The following is a 16,856-nucleotide window of genomic DNA, read 5'->3' as shown; positions in this document are numbered from 1 at the left end:
CAGAGGTAAAAGCCTTTTCTCTTGTATTTTTTGGTTAAAAGGAAAAAAACTCAGACTATACGAGAGCACAGGAAAAAAAAAAGATAGCATTCCCTGCTAATAAGTAATTAGAAGCTAGAATTTTTCACACTGAAATGGGTAGAGTAAGGTATCCTTGGAAACAAAACGGATTAAAACTAAACAACAATAACAATAAAACTGTGCTTCAAATAAACTTGGAGCAAATGCTCTCAGGGTCTTAGTACATGGAAATGATCACGCCAGAAGAGTCTGTAGAAGAGTAAGAGTGACACTCAGAAGAGGAACAGCAGCCACTATAGGACCGAAGAGAAGAAACAGGTGTCAGATACTGCTGCTACTAGTATGTCATTATTTTCAGTATCTATATTAATGTCTTTTATTAGCTATCCTTGGTCCCTGTTTTCAGTCATCCTTAGTGAAGGGACTTAGGAAAGAATGTCCAAACCCTGCTGTGCTCTTGGTCGTTTGTTACCCAGGATTATGCTTCCTTTATCTGATGTGTAGTAAACCATGTATGTTTTTTAAGCCATGGTAGAACTTAAACACGCATCTCTCTTGTTCATGTCATCTGCAAATAGATACTTCTATTACTGCTCATCACATGAGCTTTCAAGCAATAGGAAAATGACACAGCAAGGCTGTCCGGAGCTTTTTCCTTCAAAATGTTGTTTTTTAAGCAGTTGCCTAGTATCTTATTATTGACTCAGCCATCTCCCCATCTGTTTCAAGGAAAGAAACAAAAGTGACCAGCAATCTTCTTGTTTACATCTCTAGTCTCAATCCACCATGGAAGAAGAAGGAAGTGGTTACCCAGAATTAAATTCTAACAGAATACATTTGAACTTATTGCTCTCATTGCTTTTTTTTTTTTTAACGACTTAGAGGTTGTGTCTAGGATGAAACTAATTCAGGAATGCTCACAATCTTTGTTGTGGCATCGGAACCTAAGCTCTATATGGGCAGTAGGAGCGCATGCCTGGGTTATTTCCCTGATGCCTAGGACAGTGTTTGGCCCAAGATATTGACTCAATTAATATTTGTTGAATGATTCAATTAATTAATTGATAGTAGGCAGGAAGGGCGGAAAGGACAAAGGGAGGTAAAGGTCACTAATAATGTTTTTGCAGGATTTTCATCCCATTTTTTTAGTTACTGTTATACCAGCAGAATCCAAATTTGGACACTTTACTAAACACAGCTGTTAGGGCATGCTGAATGATAGACAGAGATCTTCCAAATTACTTAAATCTAAAAGCAGCAGTCCTCCTTGTCCTCAACTAAGCCAGTGAGAAGTTTGGGTATGCTAGAGTTACTGTCAGACACATCTGACTTTTTGAGTTGAAGTTTTGAAAATTACTGGGGTACTACTCAACTGTGACCTGATACGGCATCAGCGATTTTAGAAATGAACAATGATATTATGATTGATGACCCTGGCCATGTTCTGATTACTGTTTGTAGTTTCATCATCTGAGTTGCAATTCACCGCCTATTAGCTCATATCAACGTCTGGTTATAAAAGTGTTCATAATATTTACAATGAGAGGCCTTGGTGATTACAGTCATATAAATGTGTGAATAATTGAGAGGTTATGCTGCTGTACACGCCTCATCAAGCTTCCTTTTCAAGTCCCAAGAACATATTTAAAGCTCAACACTAGACCTCAATTATGCTTGAATTACCAGCAAGGGGGAAAAAAGAACCACATTAACAAAGCTGTCAAAAACACCCTCTGCTTTAAATTTACTTGGACAACTGGACAATGGAAATAGTTCACTCACTGAAAGGTTGACTTCATTTGGTAAAGATTCCACTGAATTTAAAAGAAGAAGGAAAAGAAAGAGCCTTAAAATTTATTGAGTTTCTATCTTGCTCCTTAAGAACGTAGATGGAAAGTCAATCTTGATAAAAGGATTGTAAAGTTGACTGGATTGCCAAACTTACATTGCAGATTCAGTATAATCGATACAGAGAGAAGTGATATGTTTATGCATATACATACACGATCCAACAAGATCATGTCATAGTGGTCTCAATAAATTACAGAAGACCCAGCAATAAAATAATTTGGTGCAGTGTATACCACCCAAAGATTACACTTAAGTGTCTACCAAATTTGCTATGACTCCACAAGAGAAGGTCCTGAACTTTGGAACTGAAACTAACCAACACTTGTGGAACAGTTCTATCTTTTTCCACCAATAAAGATACATTTCATACCATGCTATTTTAAAGGATACTTCAGGTTTCAGGGATAACTCCAAATTGTTCTAATGTGAAAACATGAAGAAAAAAAATGTATGGTAAAATTAAAAGATAATAACCACCAAAATTCAAAGACTTTATTAAAATTCTAATCCATATTTATTTTTAATATGATGCATTTTGCAATCTGTACAATTGTCTAAGTGGGTATAATCTTGGATTCATCCTATAAGGATAAGTTTTTAATTTTAAACTGTCCTTGGATACACTTGATAAATTTCTTACCCTAAATCCCACATTGATGGAAAATCACTCAAAACAAAGTAGATTCCTATTGCTTTGAAATCACCCTATTAGGTGATTACCATTTTAAAACATCTCTTGATTTGCTCAGAGTTCTTCCCAGCACCTCACCTTAGATGAAGGTAGCATAAAACAGGAAATGTTAGAAACTTAGTGTTGTTAGGAGCCTTAAAGGCCAACTCATCCTATTCACTCATTATAAAGAGGAGGAAACAGAAGTTCAGAGTGTTCAGTGACTCATCCAAGGCCACAATACAACAACACAGTGGCAAAGCTTGGATTACCATCCAATTGTCTGACTCTTTCCCTGATTTTCTTTCCCTATACTGTCTTCACCAACATCAGATGCTCCCCAACAGCCACCACCATTTTTCCCTCCCATGCAAACTCTACCAAAGAAATGAAGTAATTCAATTAAGCAAGTGTTCATCGTACACCTACATGCTTGTCGACTCTAGAAGGTAAGGTGGGCAGGTATAAAGCTGACTAAGGCTTAGGTTCCTGGCCCTGGGAGGAAGACATGCTCCCAGATGACCATTAGCCATAGTCAGGACTAACAGAAGAGCCACCATGGAAATAGCCAGTGCTGAGAGTCATTTCTGGTTAAAAGACGTTGGAGTGCTTTGGGGGATAGGTGAAATTTGAGGATGAATGAGGAAGATTTTGGCCGGTGACTTGTTATTCACTCTGGAGAAGTAGTTCATTCTTTTCCAACTAGTTCAATTTTAACCGCTTAAAAATATAACCTAAAAATATAGTAGCCCATATCTTGTCAATGAGTGGTGAGACAGAATGTTACTGAAGACTGAACAGATAAGCCTGCAGACTACTAAATGCACCTTTCCCCATAGCTTTGCCCAAGTAATTCGCATAAATCTGTCCCCAACCCAGTGCTTCATTTTACAGTAAGGTGTGAAGAGAAAATATTATTTCATTAGTTTTAGGGATTTAAAAAATGATGATCAGAGAGATTGAAGACTTGCCCACAGACATGTGGCTGACAAGTGGCAGAACTGAGACTAAAACCCATTTCTCCCCACATTTTCCATCCCACCCTGTTGTCTTTACAAGTTTACTGCTTTCAAAAACATTTTTATGAGCCCTGAAGAAGATAGGAGTTGGGGAAATACAAGGTCACAAACTTTCAGAACACCATTACAAAACCAATCTTGACAAATCAGATACAGTCGTGGTACACTGTGTATGCACTCACGACCCCCATCACAGCAGTTATCAGCAACCTAGTGTTACCGGGCAGCATCCTCTCTGTATGGTTGGTCAGGCATCGCGTACACATTCGCCTTCGTTTCTAAGAAAACTAGAAACACCTGGATCATGTTAGGTCACTTCTGGGTTTCTACAGCTGGATTTTATGCTTCTCCCCTCTTAAGGAGTTGACAATTCTGCAAAAATCTTGATACTCAGCCAAGAAAACAAGAGCCTTTCATTTTGCACGCGGATATTTCTATATGTTCTGGCGAAAGAGTGGAGTGGGGAGAGTGAGCTGGAAATTATTCCTTATGGTGTATAAATGAAAGTGTGTGCAATAAGAACTACGGGTCACGACCTTCTAGGGCAGATATGTGAAGCAAGAAAACCCACCCCATTTTCCTCCTAAACAATCCTCTTCAGCATTACAAGTGGCTGCATGACTCAATAGCTCAGTCAGAAGAGCCCAGTAGAGAGTAACTTCAGGCCGCCTGTGCTTCGAGGACCATCTGCTGTGTGGGTCCGTGCAGCTGGGCCTCTGCGCGGTCCTCCCTCCACCCTCTCTCCAAGAGACACTTGAAAATCTCCTTGATCCAAGCAAAGGGCAGGGGGCCAGGGGTGGGGTGGCCCTGCGGACTCTGTAGCACACTGTTTCTCTAGTTGGAAGTTTCTGATGTAAAATTAGTCATCAATTGAGCTATTTTTTTCCATGAGTCTAAACTCTGGCTTTTTGAATGTAATGTGTAGATGTAAAATCTCCAAACCATGGGAAGAGCTACAGTTTCCACAACATGAACTTTGAGGCCGGCACAGTTCAGAGTTAATTTGACATTAACCAAACATTACTTCCCTACCCAGGCAGTGAGCTGAAAATCACATACCAAAAACAAGAAAAGGAGGTTCCCTGTCCAAGAGAACATGAAATACTCTGAGACAGTGTGAAACAAAGGCTCGTTGGCTTTCTGCATACGACAAGAACAGGTCAAGGTGTATGCACGGGAGGGGTGGTAAATGGTGCTTTGTGTTTACTGCTTATGAAATATGTACATCACCCAGCAGGGAGAAAGCCAAGGCAAGAGGGCAGACTCCACCTGCTGCTGTATCATTTCCTTGACCAAACTGGAATAGTTTACATATATATTTATTTCCTCTCAATGCATAGCTCAGTGTTTGTGTGCAGCTGGAGGTAAGAGGGCAAGTGTGTCTCTTATAAAAGATCCCTTCCACATGGGCCGTCTTGGTCGTACATCTGATGTACTCCTATTAGATGCAATCCTGTTTTTTTCGTCATACACTTTATTTTTTTTCTTGAAAAGCTGATTTTTTTTTAATTGAAGTGTAGTTGATGTACAATGTTGTGTTAGTTTCTGGTATACAGAATAGTGATTCAGTTATATATATGTATATGTATATATTCCTTTTCCTATTTTTCATTATGTTATTATCAGATATTGAATACAATTCTCTGTGCTATACAGCAGGACCTTGTTTATTTTACGTATAGTAGTTAGTATCTGCAAATCTCGAACTCCCGTTTTATCCATCCCCACCCCATTTTTCCCTGGTAACCGTAAGTTTCTTTTCTGTTAGATGCCATACTTTGAATCTATTTCACCATTGTCACATCCTGAGCTCTGTCCAGCCAATGGCCATTAAAATCAGGGTACCATGCTCCAGCTTCATTCTTGCAATTGTCTAAACCTTTCTTTGATTGCTCCTGCTCTTGCCTCATTCTGGTTCCACCCAGCTCCTGTCTCTTGACTTTGTCGCTCATTGTCCAACCTGAAGGAAGAGCCTTGTATTTATTGGCAGCGCTTGCCTGTGCTTGTGTTCAGCCTTTGTCATCCCTAAGGACAGTGGCTCAGAATCACCCATTGTCTTGTCCACTCTGGGCACCCAGATGGTGATTTCCTCTTCCCCCTACCCAGCTCTGGTCCCAGACTGCAGCCCTGACCTATCAAGCCCCATCCCGCTGGGTTGGGGGAGGGGTGGAGGTGTGTATCGTCCATCACTCTACTGAAGGACAGCTTGTTACCTTATTAAGGAGTCTCACGCCATGGAATTAAACAGAACGAGAAACCTCCTTAGGTGAAAGGGTCAGAGGAAATAAAGGGTTATTACTGAATATTAATAAAACAAAGTAAGAAAAACAGTAACCATAGGGAGTATTCCTCCCTCCTCAATATCAACAGCCAAAAACTGATAAATTTGCTCCTACGGGGAGAACTCTGCAGCTCCTAACAAGAGACGCTGCCTCTTAGGAGATACCACTGGCAGTATCAAAACCCACAGTATTTCAGAAGGACATTCCAAATACAGTCATTGTCAAGGCCATTGTCAAAAAAACAGTGCGTTAGGAGAACCTAAGTTACATGCCCATATATTTTGCTTGGAAGATGAGAAATATGCAAGAGCCACTCCCATTCAGTCAGAGAGAGCATCGCACAAGAGGACGGGTTATCAGGATCCTTGAAAACTAGCAATGAAGCCGTTTAGAAAGGCTGGCAAAGGAGGAGATGCCAAGGGTCAGAGACCCGAAGCAGTCGGACTTAGAGCTGAGTGGGGCACATGATTGAAGAGAGAGAACGCTGTGGAGGGAAGCATGTAATGGGGAAGAAGAGGAAATGATAGTAGCTACGGCTCATTACCCATGAAGAAACCAAGGTTAGAAAGGATGGGGAATGTGCCGGACCCAACTTATGCTACCTCCTGCCCTGGGCTCGTTCAGAAATGGTTTCCTGTCGCTCGTGACCCCTCAGGAAGCTTGCCCAGCACCAAGTGCTGTCTGGTTGGCCCCAGTGAGAGGTTTTGACCTTTGCTGGAGGAAGTTGCATGTCTGTCTTCATGGTGACGGTCTGTGTGCTGGGCCAGCTGGACCCGCTGCAGCCGCTGCTCCTGGAATCTAATGTCGTTACAGACGTGACTGAAAGCATCTTTCTTTCCACCTCACACCCGGAGCATTGTGCCTCTTGCCAAAGGCTTTGTTTTAGTCACTGTGGTGTGAGGTGCCATGAGACCCTCTTGGGGCTCACATACACAGACCGGTTGTCTTGGTTCTGCAGAGCGTGGGAAGGCTGGCCGGCAGGGCCCCTGGCTTGCTGAAGAGGCAGCTGCTCTCTTGGGTCCGGGCTTCCAGAGTGGCTACAGGAGGACCAGCTGGTACAACCCAGAAGTGCAGAGGAGTCGTGGGCAAAACAGTGGGAGAGAAGGACTGATGGATAAATCCTTCTCTCTTCCACCTCACAGGTGGACTGTCCTGCTTTAAAGTGATAGCACATACAATTTTGCCTCCAGCTTTGTTTTCCAGACTAACTGTGGGCTGAGATAAGTATTAGCCCTACCAATGCACAACTTTGAGAGTGGAGATTCAAGCCCAGGATAACCTCAGCTTTGATACACAGATGAGCAGAGACCCCGGGTAGCCATTTAAATGAAAGAAGGAACCAGACTCCAGTGAAAGAACAATGATAGGCCGTCTGAATTCCTAAACAAGAGAGGGGTAGAGCAAAGTCAGGAGAACAGGTGCCACCTTCTGTAATCTTGGCTGTCTGCGCCCAGAGGAAAATAAAAGCTGCCAGGTCTCTGCCTACCGTCTTTCCATCACAACAGCATCCTTGCAGTGATTGGTGGTCTTGAGTTATCCTAGGAGAAGAAATTGTCCATGAAGGTAACAGAAGTTTGTTTCTATATGTAATTTTCACTCTGTTCTACATTCCTTTTAGAGCACTATCTCTAAAATGGGTACAAAACATTACTTGACAAGAGATTCCATTTATACTTCCTCTACGATTTTAAGATAAAGACTTCAATTGAAGAATCTTGACCACAATGCTAAATTCTTTACGTGAGCAATAGCAATAGAACACTCTCCCGGAAAAGCCCACCATCTTCAGCAAAGAGATGTAATTTTTTAAGACAGGTGTATCTTTGATTTCTTTTACTGTCTTTGGGAGCTCTATATTTTTACACTGCACACTGACATTCCTGTAACAAAGAAAAGATCTCTGACGTACATTTGCCAGCCCTATTTCATGGACTGAGCTCTAATTTTCTCCAGTTGTAGACGATGGGCTACACATTACCAAATAAATTTGCTCTGGCTTTGCTTCTAGTAAAATGTGCATCGTCTCCCCGGAGAACTATTAGGCAGATGATACAATAATTTCCTTGGACTCTGTCGATCCTCCTAGTTCATCTCGGAATTCTCTCTCCAGTCTTTACAGCATGTCTGGGTTCAGGCAGCAACACTGTTGTCTCATTCATCCTCTTGAATATACCCCTCCCCCATTTTCTTCATTCCATCAAAGACAACTCATTAGCAAAGGTCACATAAAAACACCATGACCATCAAAGAACATTAAGAATATTTAAACTCTCCCTCCTAGAATCCTTAACCACAAATGTCTAGAATCGATGGTATTCCTGGTATTAAAATCTTCCTTTTTCTACAAATGTGCTCAAATGAGAAAGCTCGGAGGTAAAAAAAAAAAATTTTTTTTGAGCTGGATCTGTTTGGAATTTCCAGCTTAGTGAAGTTTGGGTTCCACACCAGTTGCCCACTGGACCTTCAAGGAAGTACCAGGAGAGCCAGAGTCTGTTAGTAAAACTAGTTAAAGGAGACACTCAGAGGCATCGCCTTGGTCAATTTCATAGCTTCTATCGGCCAGCACTATTGCTGTAAACTTTTATATGGTTCAAATAGAGATTAAGGACTGGTTTGGCTGGGAAAAGAGATCACTTGTCCAAGTCCAAGAAGCTAGCCAAGAGGTGTGTATGGAAAGTGTTGTCCAACTCTGTGCCTTGAGTGAGACACTGGCAGTGAGTACTTCAGTGACTGAAATGTGTCTGAGGGCATCATGTCCCTTTTAGGCTTGCAAAGCCACCTTCTCTCTGCCTGCCCATGTGCCAACAATAGAGGGGTCCTCATTATTGGGACAACACTGTCCTTTGAAGAACTTTATTGTCCCATGAAATAATGACTGCCACTTAAGAAAACAGAATCAAATGGATTTGAGTTTTCAAAAAGGAACTTAACTAGACACAAACAGATTTTAAGAAACCTAGTCATTTGGAACAGAAAAAAAAAATTCTTGGTCTGCCACTTTTTTTTAATGCTAAGTGGTTTGTTTGTTTGTTTGTTTGTTTGTTGTTTGTTTTTACTTTGACTTCTGTGGTTTCTTGGAATCCATTCAGGCCATTTCAACACAGCCTAGTAATTCACATGCCATCCAAAATGTACAGACCAAAGTACCTTCAGAGAAATCCAAGGAGCACAGATTATCCATTTGATCACTTTTCTGTTTGAAGGAGAGTCACCACTTTGTTCCTACTCTGAATCCAGCTTTCATACTGTGGTTGTTGAGTGGGAACCAGGAAGGAGTGAACTGTGGCCTTTGAAGCAATATTAAGTGTTGGAAAAATAATCTATATTTGTTGAGATTTCGGACTGAAGACGTAGCAGAACCATACAGACAAGGAGTCAGTGATGCCCTTTCTTCAGGAATGAATGCCCTCCTACTGAGGGTCCAGGGAGAAAGAGTAACACCTGCAAAGCCCCTCCACCTCCATGGTGGAGTAAAAGGAGAAATCTGGTGGCCTTCCATCATTCCTTTCCCTCAAATCTATAATTCAGGAAGCACCAACATGGTTAAAAGAAAGGACAACAAGTGAAAATAGAAGTCCTGCTGGTAGACATGATCTTTCCTTCCTGGGGAAATCTCACAGCGATCAACTTTTTTTGTGATTTTTAGACCCCTGATTATTTCTCCTTATCAGAGGGCTATGTAGTGTGCTCTACACTGGGTGCCGGAATGTAATAGGAATGCTAGCAAAGAAGAATGCATTCAGGAAAAGGAAAAAGAAGTGAACATTTTTGGGAACATGTTACAACAATGAAGGATCTGGTAAAAGTGTCATGTAAGGAATCATTGAGGTTATAGAAGAAATTTAGCCAAGAGATGACTTTATGGGATAGTACTTCTGTGTGAAGGAGAAAACGAGACTTATCTTGTGTAACTCCTCAAGACAGAACTACAACTAAGATTCAGCGGAATGGGAAGATTTTACTTTAAGGGGAAAAAACAGAGCTAACATTTTAACATGCTGCATAAATAAGGAGTAAGCTTTTCAACACTGAAGATATTTTACTAGAAACTAGATGACTCCTTGTCAGGGATGTTTCTAAGGGAATGTCTCCTTGGAATAATGTTTGAACATATTTCCAACTAAAATAGTCCCTGAGAACCAATCAGCACTGGTACTTACGATTACAACTCTTCAAGATAAAAAAGTGGGCACCAAATCAGCAAATTTACACAGAACTGCTTTGACAGTAGAATTTTTCATTGATTCATTTTCATCAGATAATCCTCTGAGCCCCTAGAAGATGCCTGTACGGTTTTAGGTGCTATGGTACAGTAACCGAGAAGGCAGAGGGGGCTCTGCCTTCGTGACCCAGGAATTCTTGTGGGAGTCCCATGCAATAAACACTTTTAGGCAGTGACAAATCCTGTAAAGAACATAAAAAGACAGACATAGGCTAGAGTGGAAGTGGGGCAGCTGCTTTGCCAGCGTGAGCAGGGAGGTCCGCCCTTGGAAAAGTCATCTGAGCTGAAGACTTGAATGAACAGGAAAAGCTGGCCATGCTGAGAGCTGGAGGAAGGGAGAAGCAGGGCTCCTGAGGCCGAAGGGACCATCATCCCAAAACAGAATCAAGGCAGGCATCCTTATGAGGACGGGTTAGAGAGAAAGGCAGATCATGTCGGACTGTGTGGACCATTGTGGGGCACTTGGATTCTCCTTGTATTGCCGTGGAAGCTATCAGAAAGTGGGAAGTCATGGAGTGACATGGTCCGGTTTACTTTTTAAAATTAGCCTGACTGTTGTGTAGAAAGCGCAGGTCAGGAGCCAGGGGTGAAAGCAGGAGGTCCAGTCGGGAATGGGCCACAGTGGTCTTGGTCTAGGTGAGAGCTAGTGAGGACCCAGGAGGTGGCATAATTCAGATAGCATGTTGACTGTTCTTTAGACACTGGTAGGCCACCAGTCTGATTGCTGTTCAAAATGGAAATGACTTGACTCTGCGTATGTGTGTGTGTGTGTGTGTGTGTGTACATATGTATGTATATATATACATTATACTTGAGGAGTTTACACATAGTATTTTTAGAACTGGAACCAGAAGTTGAATAGAAAGCAATCTTTGATACCCCAGGATGAATCAGATGGATGGAGAATTCAACAAAAAACAGGACAATACCAAAGTTTTCATTGTTACTTCCTTCAAAAACACTCTCCCAGTTTTCCGAGGAAAGTCCAGAATCCACTGTGTCTAGTTACATGAGTAGATCTAACTGATAGAGAAATTGGTATTTATAACACCTTCTGGGATGGACTTTTTTCTCCAGCTGCGAGAAGACAGCATGGGGACAAACCACAGACTAACTCTGGCCACCTCCTCAAGGCCCCACCCAGTGTCACACAGAACAAGTAACATAACAAGTGATTGGCTCTTCTAGTTTGTTGAACGGGGAAGAAATAAAAAGCTAACTTACAGGTATTCAGCCTCAGTGGTTGTTATTTTACACTGAGGGAAAATAAGCAGTTGTTTGGAAACTGCAGGTGATATGACCCGTTTGAACCAAGATTTAAACCTTAGTTTTATGTGCAGATGGGTAAGCCATCAATCACTTGGCCATAGGTGGGAAATCTTTGCTTAAGTCATCAATGCTCCCAAGTGTAATCTTACCTGTGTTAAGCAGGGGAATTCTGTTTTTCTACTGTGATTTGATATTGAGAAATAACATGAACAGATAAGCTTTGTAGCAGTCCTGGAAAACCCTGATACTCCTAACAAATAAGAACCTCTGGGCTCAAAGAGCTGGACTCCGGCTCATTGTCATGTGTGTGATGACCAAGGAAATGTGGTGGAACCGGGATCACTCAGAGAGACCAGAACACAGACTAATTGAAACCAACAGTAGGGAAGGGTGAGGGGTGTGAGGGAGAGAACCCATGAGATAAAGAGACTAGCCAGGGCTCACATTTTCAAAGTTATTCCTTTACAATATTTTTCAGTTCATTTCAACATGGCAGCTAACTCAGGAGAACAGGTCTTCCTAAAGGCTCTGGCTCACATAGCTCACACCGAGTGGTCCTGACCCTTGGGTCTTGAAAATTCCTTCCCTCCCATTCCATTGTTCAGATTTTAAGGAGAATTGTCATTGTTTAAGGTCTCTTGAGAGGTTTCAGCTTGGGAGCTGTTCAGAATCCACCCTCCTTCCTTCCCTTTCTCCCCCACTTGCGGCACCAAAGCTGCCAGGTGGCCTGGCCTGGAGTTTTCTCACAATCTTCACCTCCTTCCAAAAGACAACTCCAGTCAGTAGTAAGGATGGTGGAGCAGCCATGTGAGAGGGAAGCTCCTGCACTCAGAGACATTAATTCTTATGCAGTTGATTACACAGTGTTTGGGAAAGAGATTTCTCATAGGTCTAAACATCTGTGTGTCTATACACGTGACTATGTGTGTGCATGTGGACACAGCTAATGCAGGTACGTGCTAAAAGAGATGGGATGAAATAGCCACCCTGGTGATGGATATCATTATAAGAGAGAAACACTCATCTTCAAAGATTTCTCTTTATTCAATTCAATTAACAACCATTTCTTCTGTCAGTGTTTTTTGAGTGCTTACTATGCACTAGGCACTGTCAGTGTACCAGGTGCTGGAGACCATCATAAGCAAGACAGACAAGGTCTCTGGTTGCCTGCAGCTTGCATTCTCGTGGGCTGGGCACTGTGTGTGGTTCATGAGTGCCAAGGACTGTTTCAAAGAAGTTTCAAGTTTCAAATAAAATTCAGTTTGAAAGAAAGAAAGGAAAACACACACACACACACACACAGTTTTCTCTGTCCATAGGCAAGAGAGTACCATGTTAGTGTCCTTTAGAGCTTGATCCTGATCATGTCATTCCTAGGTCAATACATCACTTCTGTTTTATAAGCTGCCAGAAGACTTTCTGTTCTGGATTTCCCTCAGAGTGGTCTGCTTCCTACACAAGGTGCCTGGCCAGAAGGAGAGAGCACTATTAGGCCCCTCACCCTAGACAGTGAGACCTTTGCCTGTGAAAGACAAGGGCATGTAGACAGTATGCATGAACCTTGAAAAGCTTCATCAGCAGCTGTCTTAGATATTTTGGGCTGCGAAAAGAGTATACCATAGACTTGGTGACTGATAAACAGAAATTTTATTTCTCACTGTTTGGAAAGCCGGCAAGTCCAACATCGAGGTGCTGGCAGATTCAGCGTCTGGTGAGACCCACTTCCTGGTTCAAAAGTGGCCATCTTCCCACCGTGTCCTCACGTGGCAGACGGGAGAGAGGGCTCTCTGGGGTTTCTTTTGTAAGGGCACTAATCCCCTTCATGAGGGCTGCACTCTCATGGTCTAATCACCTCCCAAAGGCCTTAATTTCTAATACTACCACGTTGGGGTTAAGATCTCAAAATATGAATTTGGGGGGAACAGAGGCATTCAGTCCATAAAAGCAGGTTATTTTCCAGCACAGGTAGAAGGAAATGCCAAATCAAGCTCCATATAATTTGACTTTCACTGAGAAATCTCAGCTTGAACTACACATGGAGGAGTCTGACTCAGGCAAAAAGATCTAACACCAAATATATGTGCATCAGTTTGAAAAACCATGATACTGAAACTCAGAGTAAGTGTAGGACACTTAACTTCCAGGTTCAGTGGCCTGGAATCTGTTTAAAAAAAATTCAGCTGAGTAAATATGAAGATCAGATTGGCTTTATTCACCAATTCGTGAATCAGGCATCATCCCAGCTGGTAAATAGAAGGCACTCAGAAAGGCTGTGCAAAATGAAAGGTGTTTACAGGAAGGAGGGTGGGGCAAGAAAGCTATTAGTAATAGAAAAGAAAAGATAGTTTCAGGCCAGGGAAAGGGACGAGGGTCTACCACGCCCGTCATCCCTTCTTCCCTTGTGAGGGAAGGGAGGATGGAGAGGACCCATACCTCGTAGTCCCTCATTGGTGCTGACCAGAAAACTGGCCGATTAAGGCTGTGTTCCCGGGGAAGGCTGAACCTGCAGTTAGGCCAGGTATTAAATCTAGGTTTGGTGCCATGGGTTTTAACCCAGGTGACACCACTTGGGACCCGTGGTTTTCTCTTTAACAGTTCCAATCCTGCGCAATCTGCGGGAAAGCCATCAAACCCCACAGGACGTCAGCTTCCTCTTGTGTAAAATGGTTCCAAAAAGAGTTCCTACCTTGTTTGTCTTATAAGTAAGAATCAAGTAAAATAGCATAATAGAATATGGAGCCTAAGTAATGGCCGTGATGCTGGGACAGGGACCATATAGTAGAGACAACCTTCAGAGCACCGTATCAGTCAGGATCCAACCAGAGAAGCAGAACCAGGAGGGATTCGTTCCAGGGAATGGGCCTTGTGCAATTGTGGGAACTAGATAAATAGTCTCTGTGGGGCTGTCTGTCTCTACATCCGATGTTGGAGCTGGACATCCACTGGGGAAAAGACACTATGGTTGTAAAGTAAAGCATATCAAGGGCAGGCTGGAAGCCACAGGCACAAGCTGAAACCCCACAAGGTGAAACCCCTCACCTGAGTCTGACCTCGGCGATGGACAGAAGCTGGACCCTTCTTCACAGAGCTAAACACAGACACCCGGCCCCGGAGTCAGAGATGCTGACGCAGAGCCCAGGGGATGGAGAGCCTTACAGGCCCAACTGCCATTTCACACCAATCACAAAACGACTCAGCAGATCGGCAACAATGTGTGTGAGCTACAAGATGGCAGCTGTTTCCCTTTAGCCTCCAAATCCCCCGAGAATTTTCCTGTGGATCTTCTGTCACCAAAAACATACAGAAAAGTGAATTGTGGGAAATGTAGTTCAGCTGACCCAAGTTAACACACTAAAAAACCATCACAAATCTTTTTTTTTTCAATATTTTATCTTTTTATTGACGTATAGTTGATCTGCAGTGTGTTAGTTTCTGATGTGCAACATGGTGATTCAGTTTTACATACACATATTTATTCTTTTTCATATTCTTTTTCATTATATGTTACTACAAGATATTCAATATAGTTCCCTGTGCTATACAGTTGGACCCTGTTGTTTATCTCACAAATCTCCTGATTATTGTCAAGGAAGTAGAATTTTTTCTCTACCCTCCTACCTTCTTCTGGCTGGTCTAAAAATTAAATTGACATAAGACAGGTTAATAGGAGAAAATCAAACAAAATTTTAATAACATATACTTGGGAGGGATCCAGGAGAACCGAGTAACTCACCAAACTGGCTGAAACCTTCACCTTAAAGACCATCTTCAGGTAAAGATGAAAAAGGATGTTGAGGGTAGGATTTGGGGCTTCAAAGGGGAGGAATGCAGTTCCCAAGAAAAATGGAAAAGCAAATGTCTGGTAAACAGATGTTTGCTAGGCCGTGCAGAGGCAATGGGACACAGAGTGGACTCTGAGCTCTAGGCCCTGCCTAGAGTTTCCCCACCCCCATCACACTTAGCCCAAATTCTGTGCAGCTATCTCTGCTGATAGCTCTTTTATAGGAACAGACCTTCTATCTAAATTCTTTAGGCAGCTAAGGGGGGAAAGTCAAGGTTTCTTCTTGAGTCTTTTGGGCCTTTATTGTTTTCAGCTTGAAATGATTCACATGGCAGAGATATTTTGAGGTGGCAAATTTTGCTTCTCTACATTACAGTTGGGAAATTGACCTAGCAATTTTCACATTCTTTTCCATACCAGTGTCTCCAGGTTCTAAAGCACTGGTACTGCAGTGGTTAAGAATAAGCGCTTTAGAGTCTTCCCAACCCAAGTTCAAATCCAGGGTTTACCACTTTCTTGTTTAGGGACATTGAGCAAGCAAGTTACTTAACTCTCTGTGCCTCAGTTTCCTCATCTGTAAAACTGGATTGTGATATTGGCCTTATCGGTCACATCATAAGGGAGATAACACCAGTAAAATGCTAGAACGGTGCCTATTATGTTGTCAGTGCTCAGAAAGTGATCACTGTTATTATTCTAATGGTCACCCACCCTCCGCTCGTAAGAGCTAACTACACTAGAATCAAATATCTGAAGAGATTCCCAGAGATCTCTCCCCGGGGCAGCCACGCTGTGTGCTTAAGGAGAATGCAAGAGAAGCATTCAAAGGACATTCTTGAGGCAAATAAGAATGGAAACAATTTATACATCGGATCATAGCAGCTGACTGTTTTCATATTTTCCCAGCTGCCGGAGATATTTGCTGAAAGAACGTGGGTATTTTTGAAGCATTATACTTCCAAGTTGACTTGCATAGTGGGTTCCTCAGAAGAAATATTTAACAGGCTAGCCAAATTATTTTGGACAACATATGCCAAGAAGTCGAGTCATGAGTATGGACTCAGCCTCTGGGGACAGACTGCCTGGGTTCGAATCCCGGCTCCATCGTTTATTGTGCTTAGGCAAGTTACGCAAACTCAGTCTCATGATCTACATCTGTAAAACGAAATGATGCTAGCATCTATGCCACGGAGTTACTGTGAGAATTAATAAGTTAACACACATAAAATGTTTCTAACAGTAAGCACAGTAATCATCAGGTAAGGGCTTGCTACCATCACTGTCATCATTGTCATCACCCACAGATCATTCATCTTCTTGCAGCCAGGAATTAGAACCTGTACACTCAGGTCTACCTACAGCCACCGGGAAGCGTAAAAGTAGGCAAAGAAACCTTGACCTCCACCCGAGGACCAGCATTCAACTCTCTGACACCTGTATTCTACATACTATAACCTACTTGCTCCTTTTCTCTGGGTAGCCTTCTCTGGATTTGACTCCACACCTGCCCAGACCTGGGGCAATTCTTCATCTTTAGCTGGATTTCAAGACCTTCTTCCTGGCCAGCTCCCACTCATATGCCAGAGTCATAGGCCATTGCAAAGGACTTCTGTGACACCTTTGTGCCTGAAGAGAATTGGTGAAATCATTTTCCATTACTTATGTTGACAAGTCAAAATAATGGACGAATTCACCATCTCGTGGTCCTAAAGAGAATGCAACTCTTCCAGCTCTTTGCTCA

General features: G+C 42.4%; 1 long non-coding RNA gene across 5 annotated transcripts in view; it reads left to right on the top strand.

Annotated features, from left to right (window-relative positions):
• Positions 1 to 16,856, top strand: part of LOC116280972 (uncharacterized) — a 382,863-nt gene that overhangs the window by 287,685 nt on the left and 78,322 nt on the right. Inside the window, exon 5 of one of the 5 annotated variants that reach the window (XR_012073629.1) lies at positions 11,143 to 11,294. The exons of the other annotated variants lie outside the window; for them this stretch is intronic. This is a non-coding gene — a long non-coding RNA (uncharacterized lncRNA). Of the gene's footprint in view, positions 1 to 11,142; positions 11,295 to 16,856 lie in introns of those variants that run through there. 5 annotated transcript variants of the gene reach the window in all.

The sequence above is a fragment of the Vicugna pacos genome, chromosome 6, assembly GCF_048564905.1.
Source record: "Vicugna pacos chromosome 6, VicPac4, whole genome shotgun sequence".
Taxonomy (NCBI): Eukaryota; Metazoa; Chordata; class Mammalia; order Artiodactyla; family Camelidae; genus Vicugna; species Vicugna pacos.
Note: the sequence above shows the minus strand (reverse complement) of the source record. Positions and strands in the feature narration are given on the sequence as shown.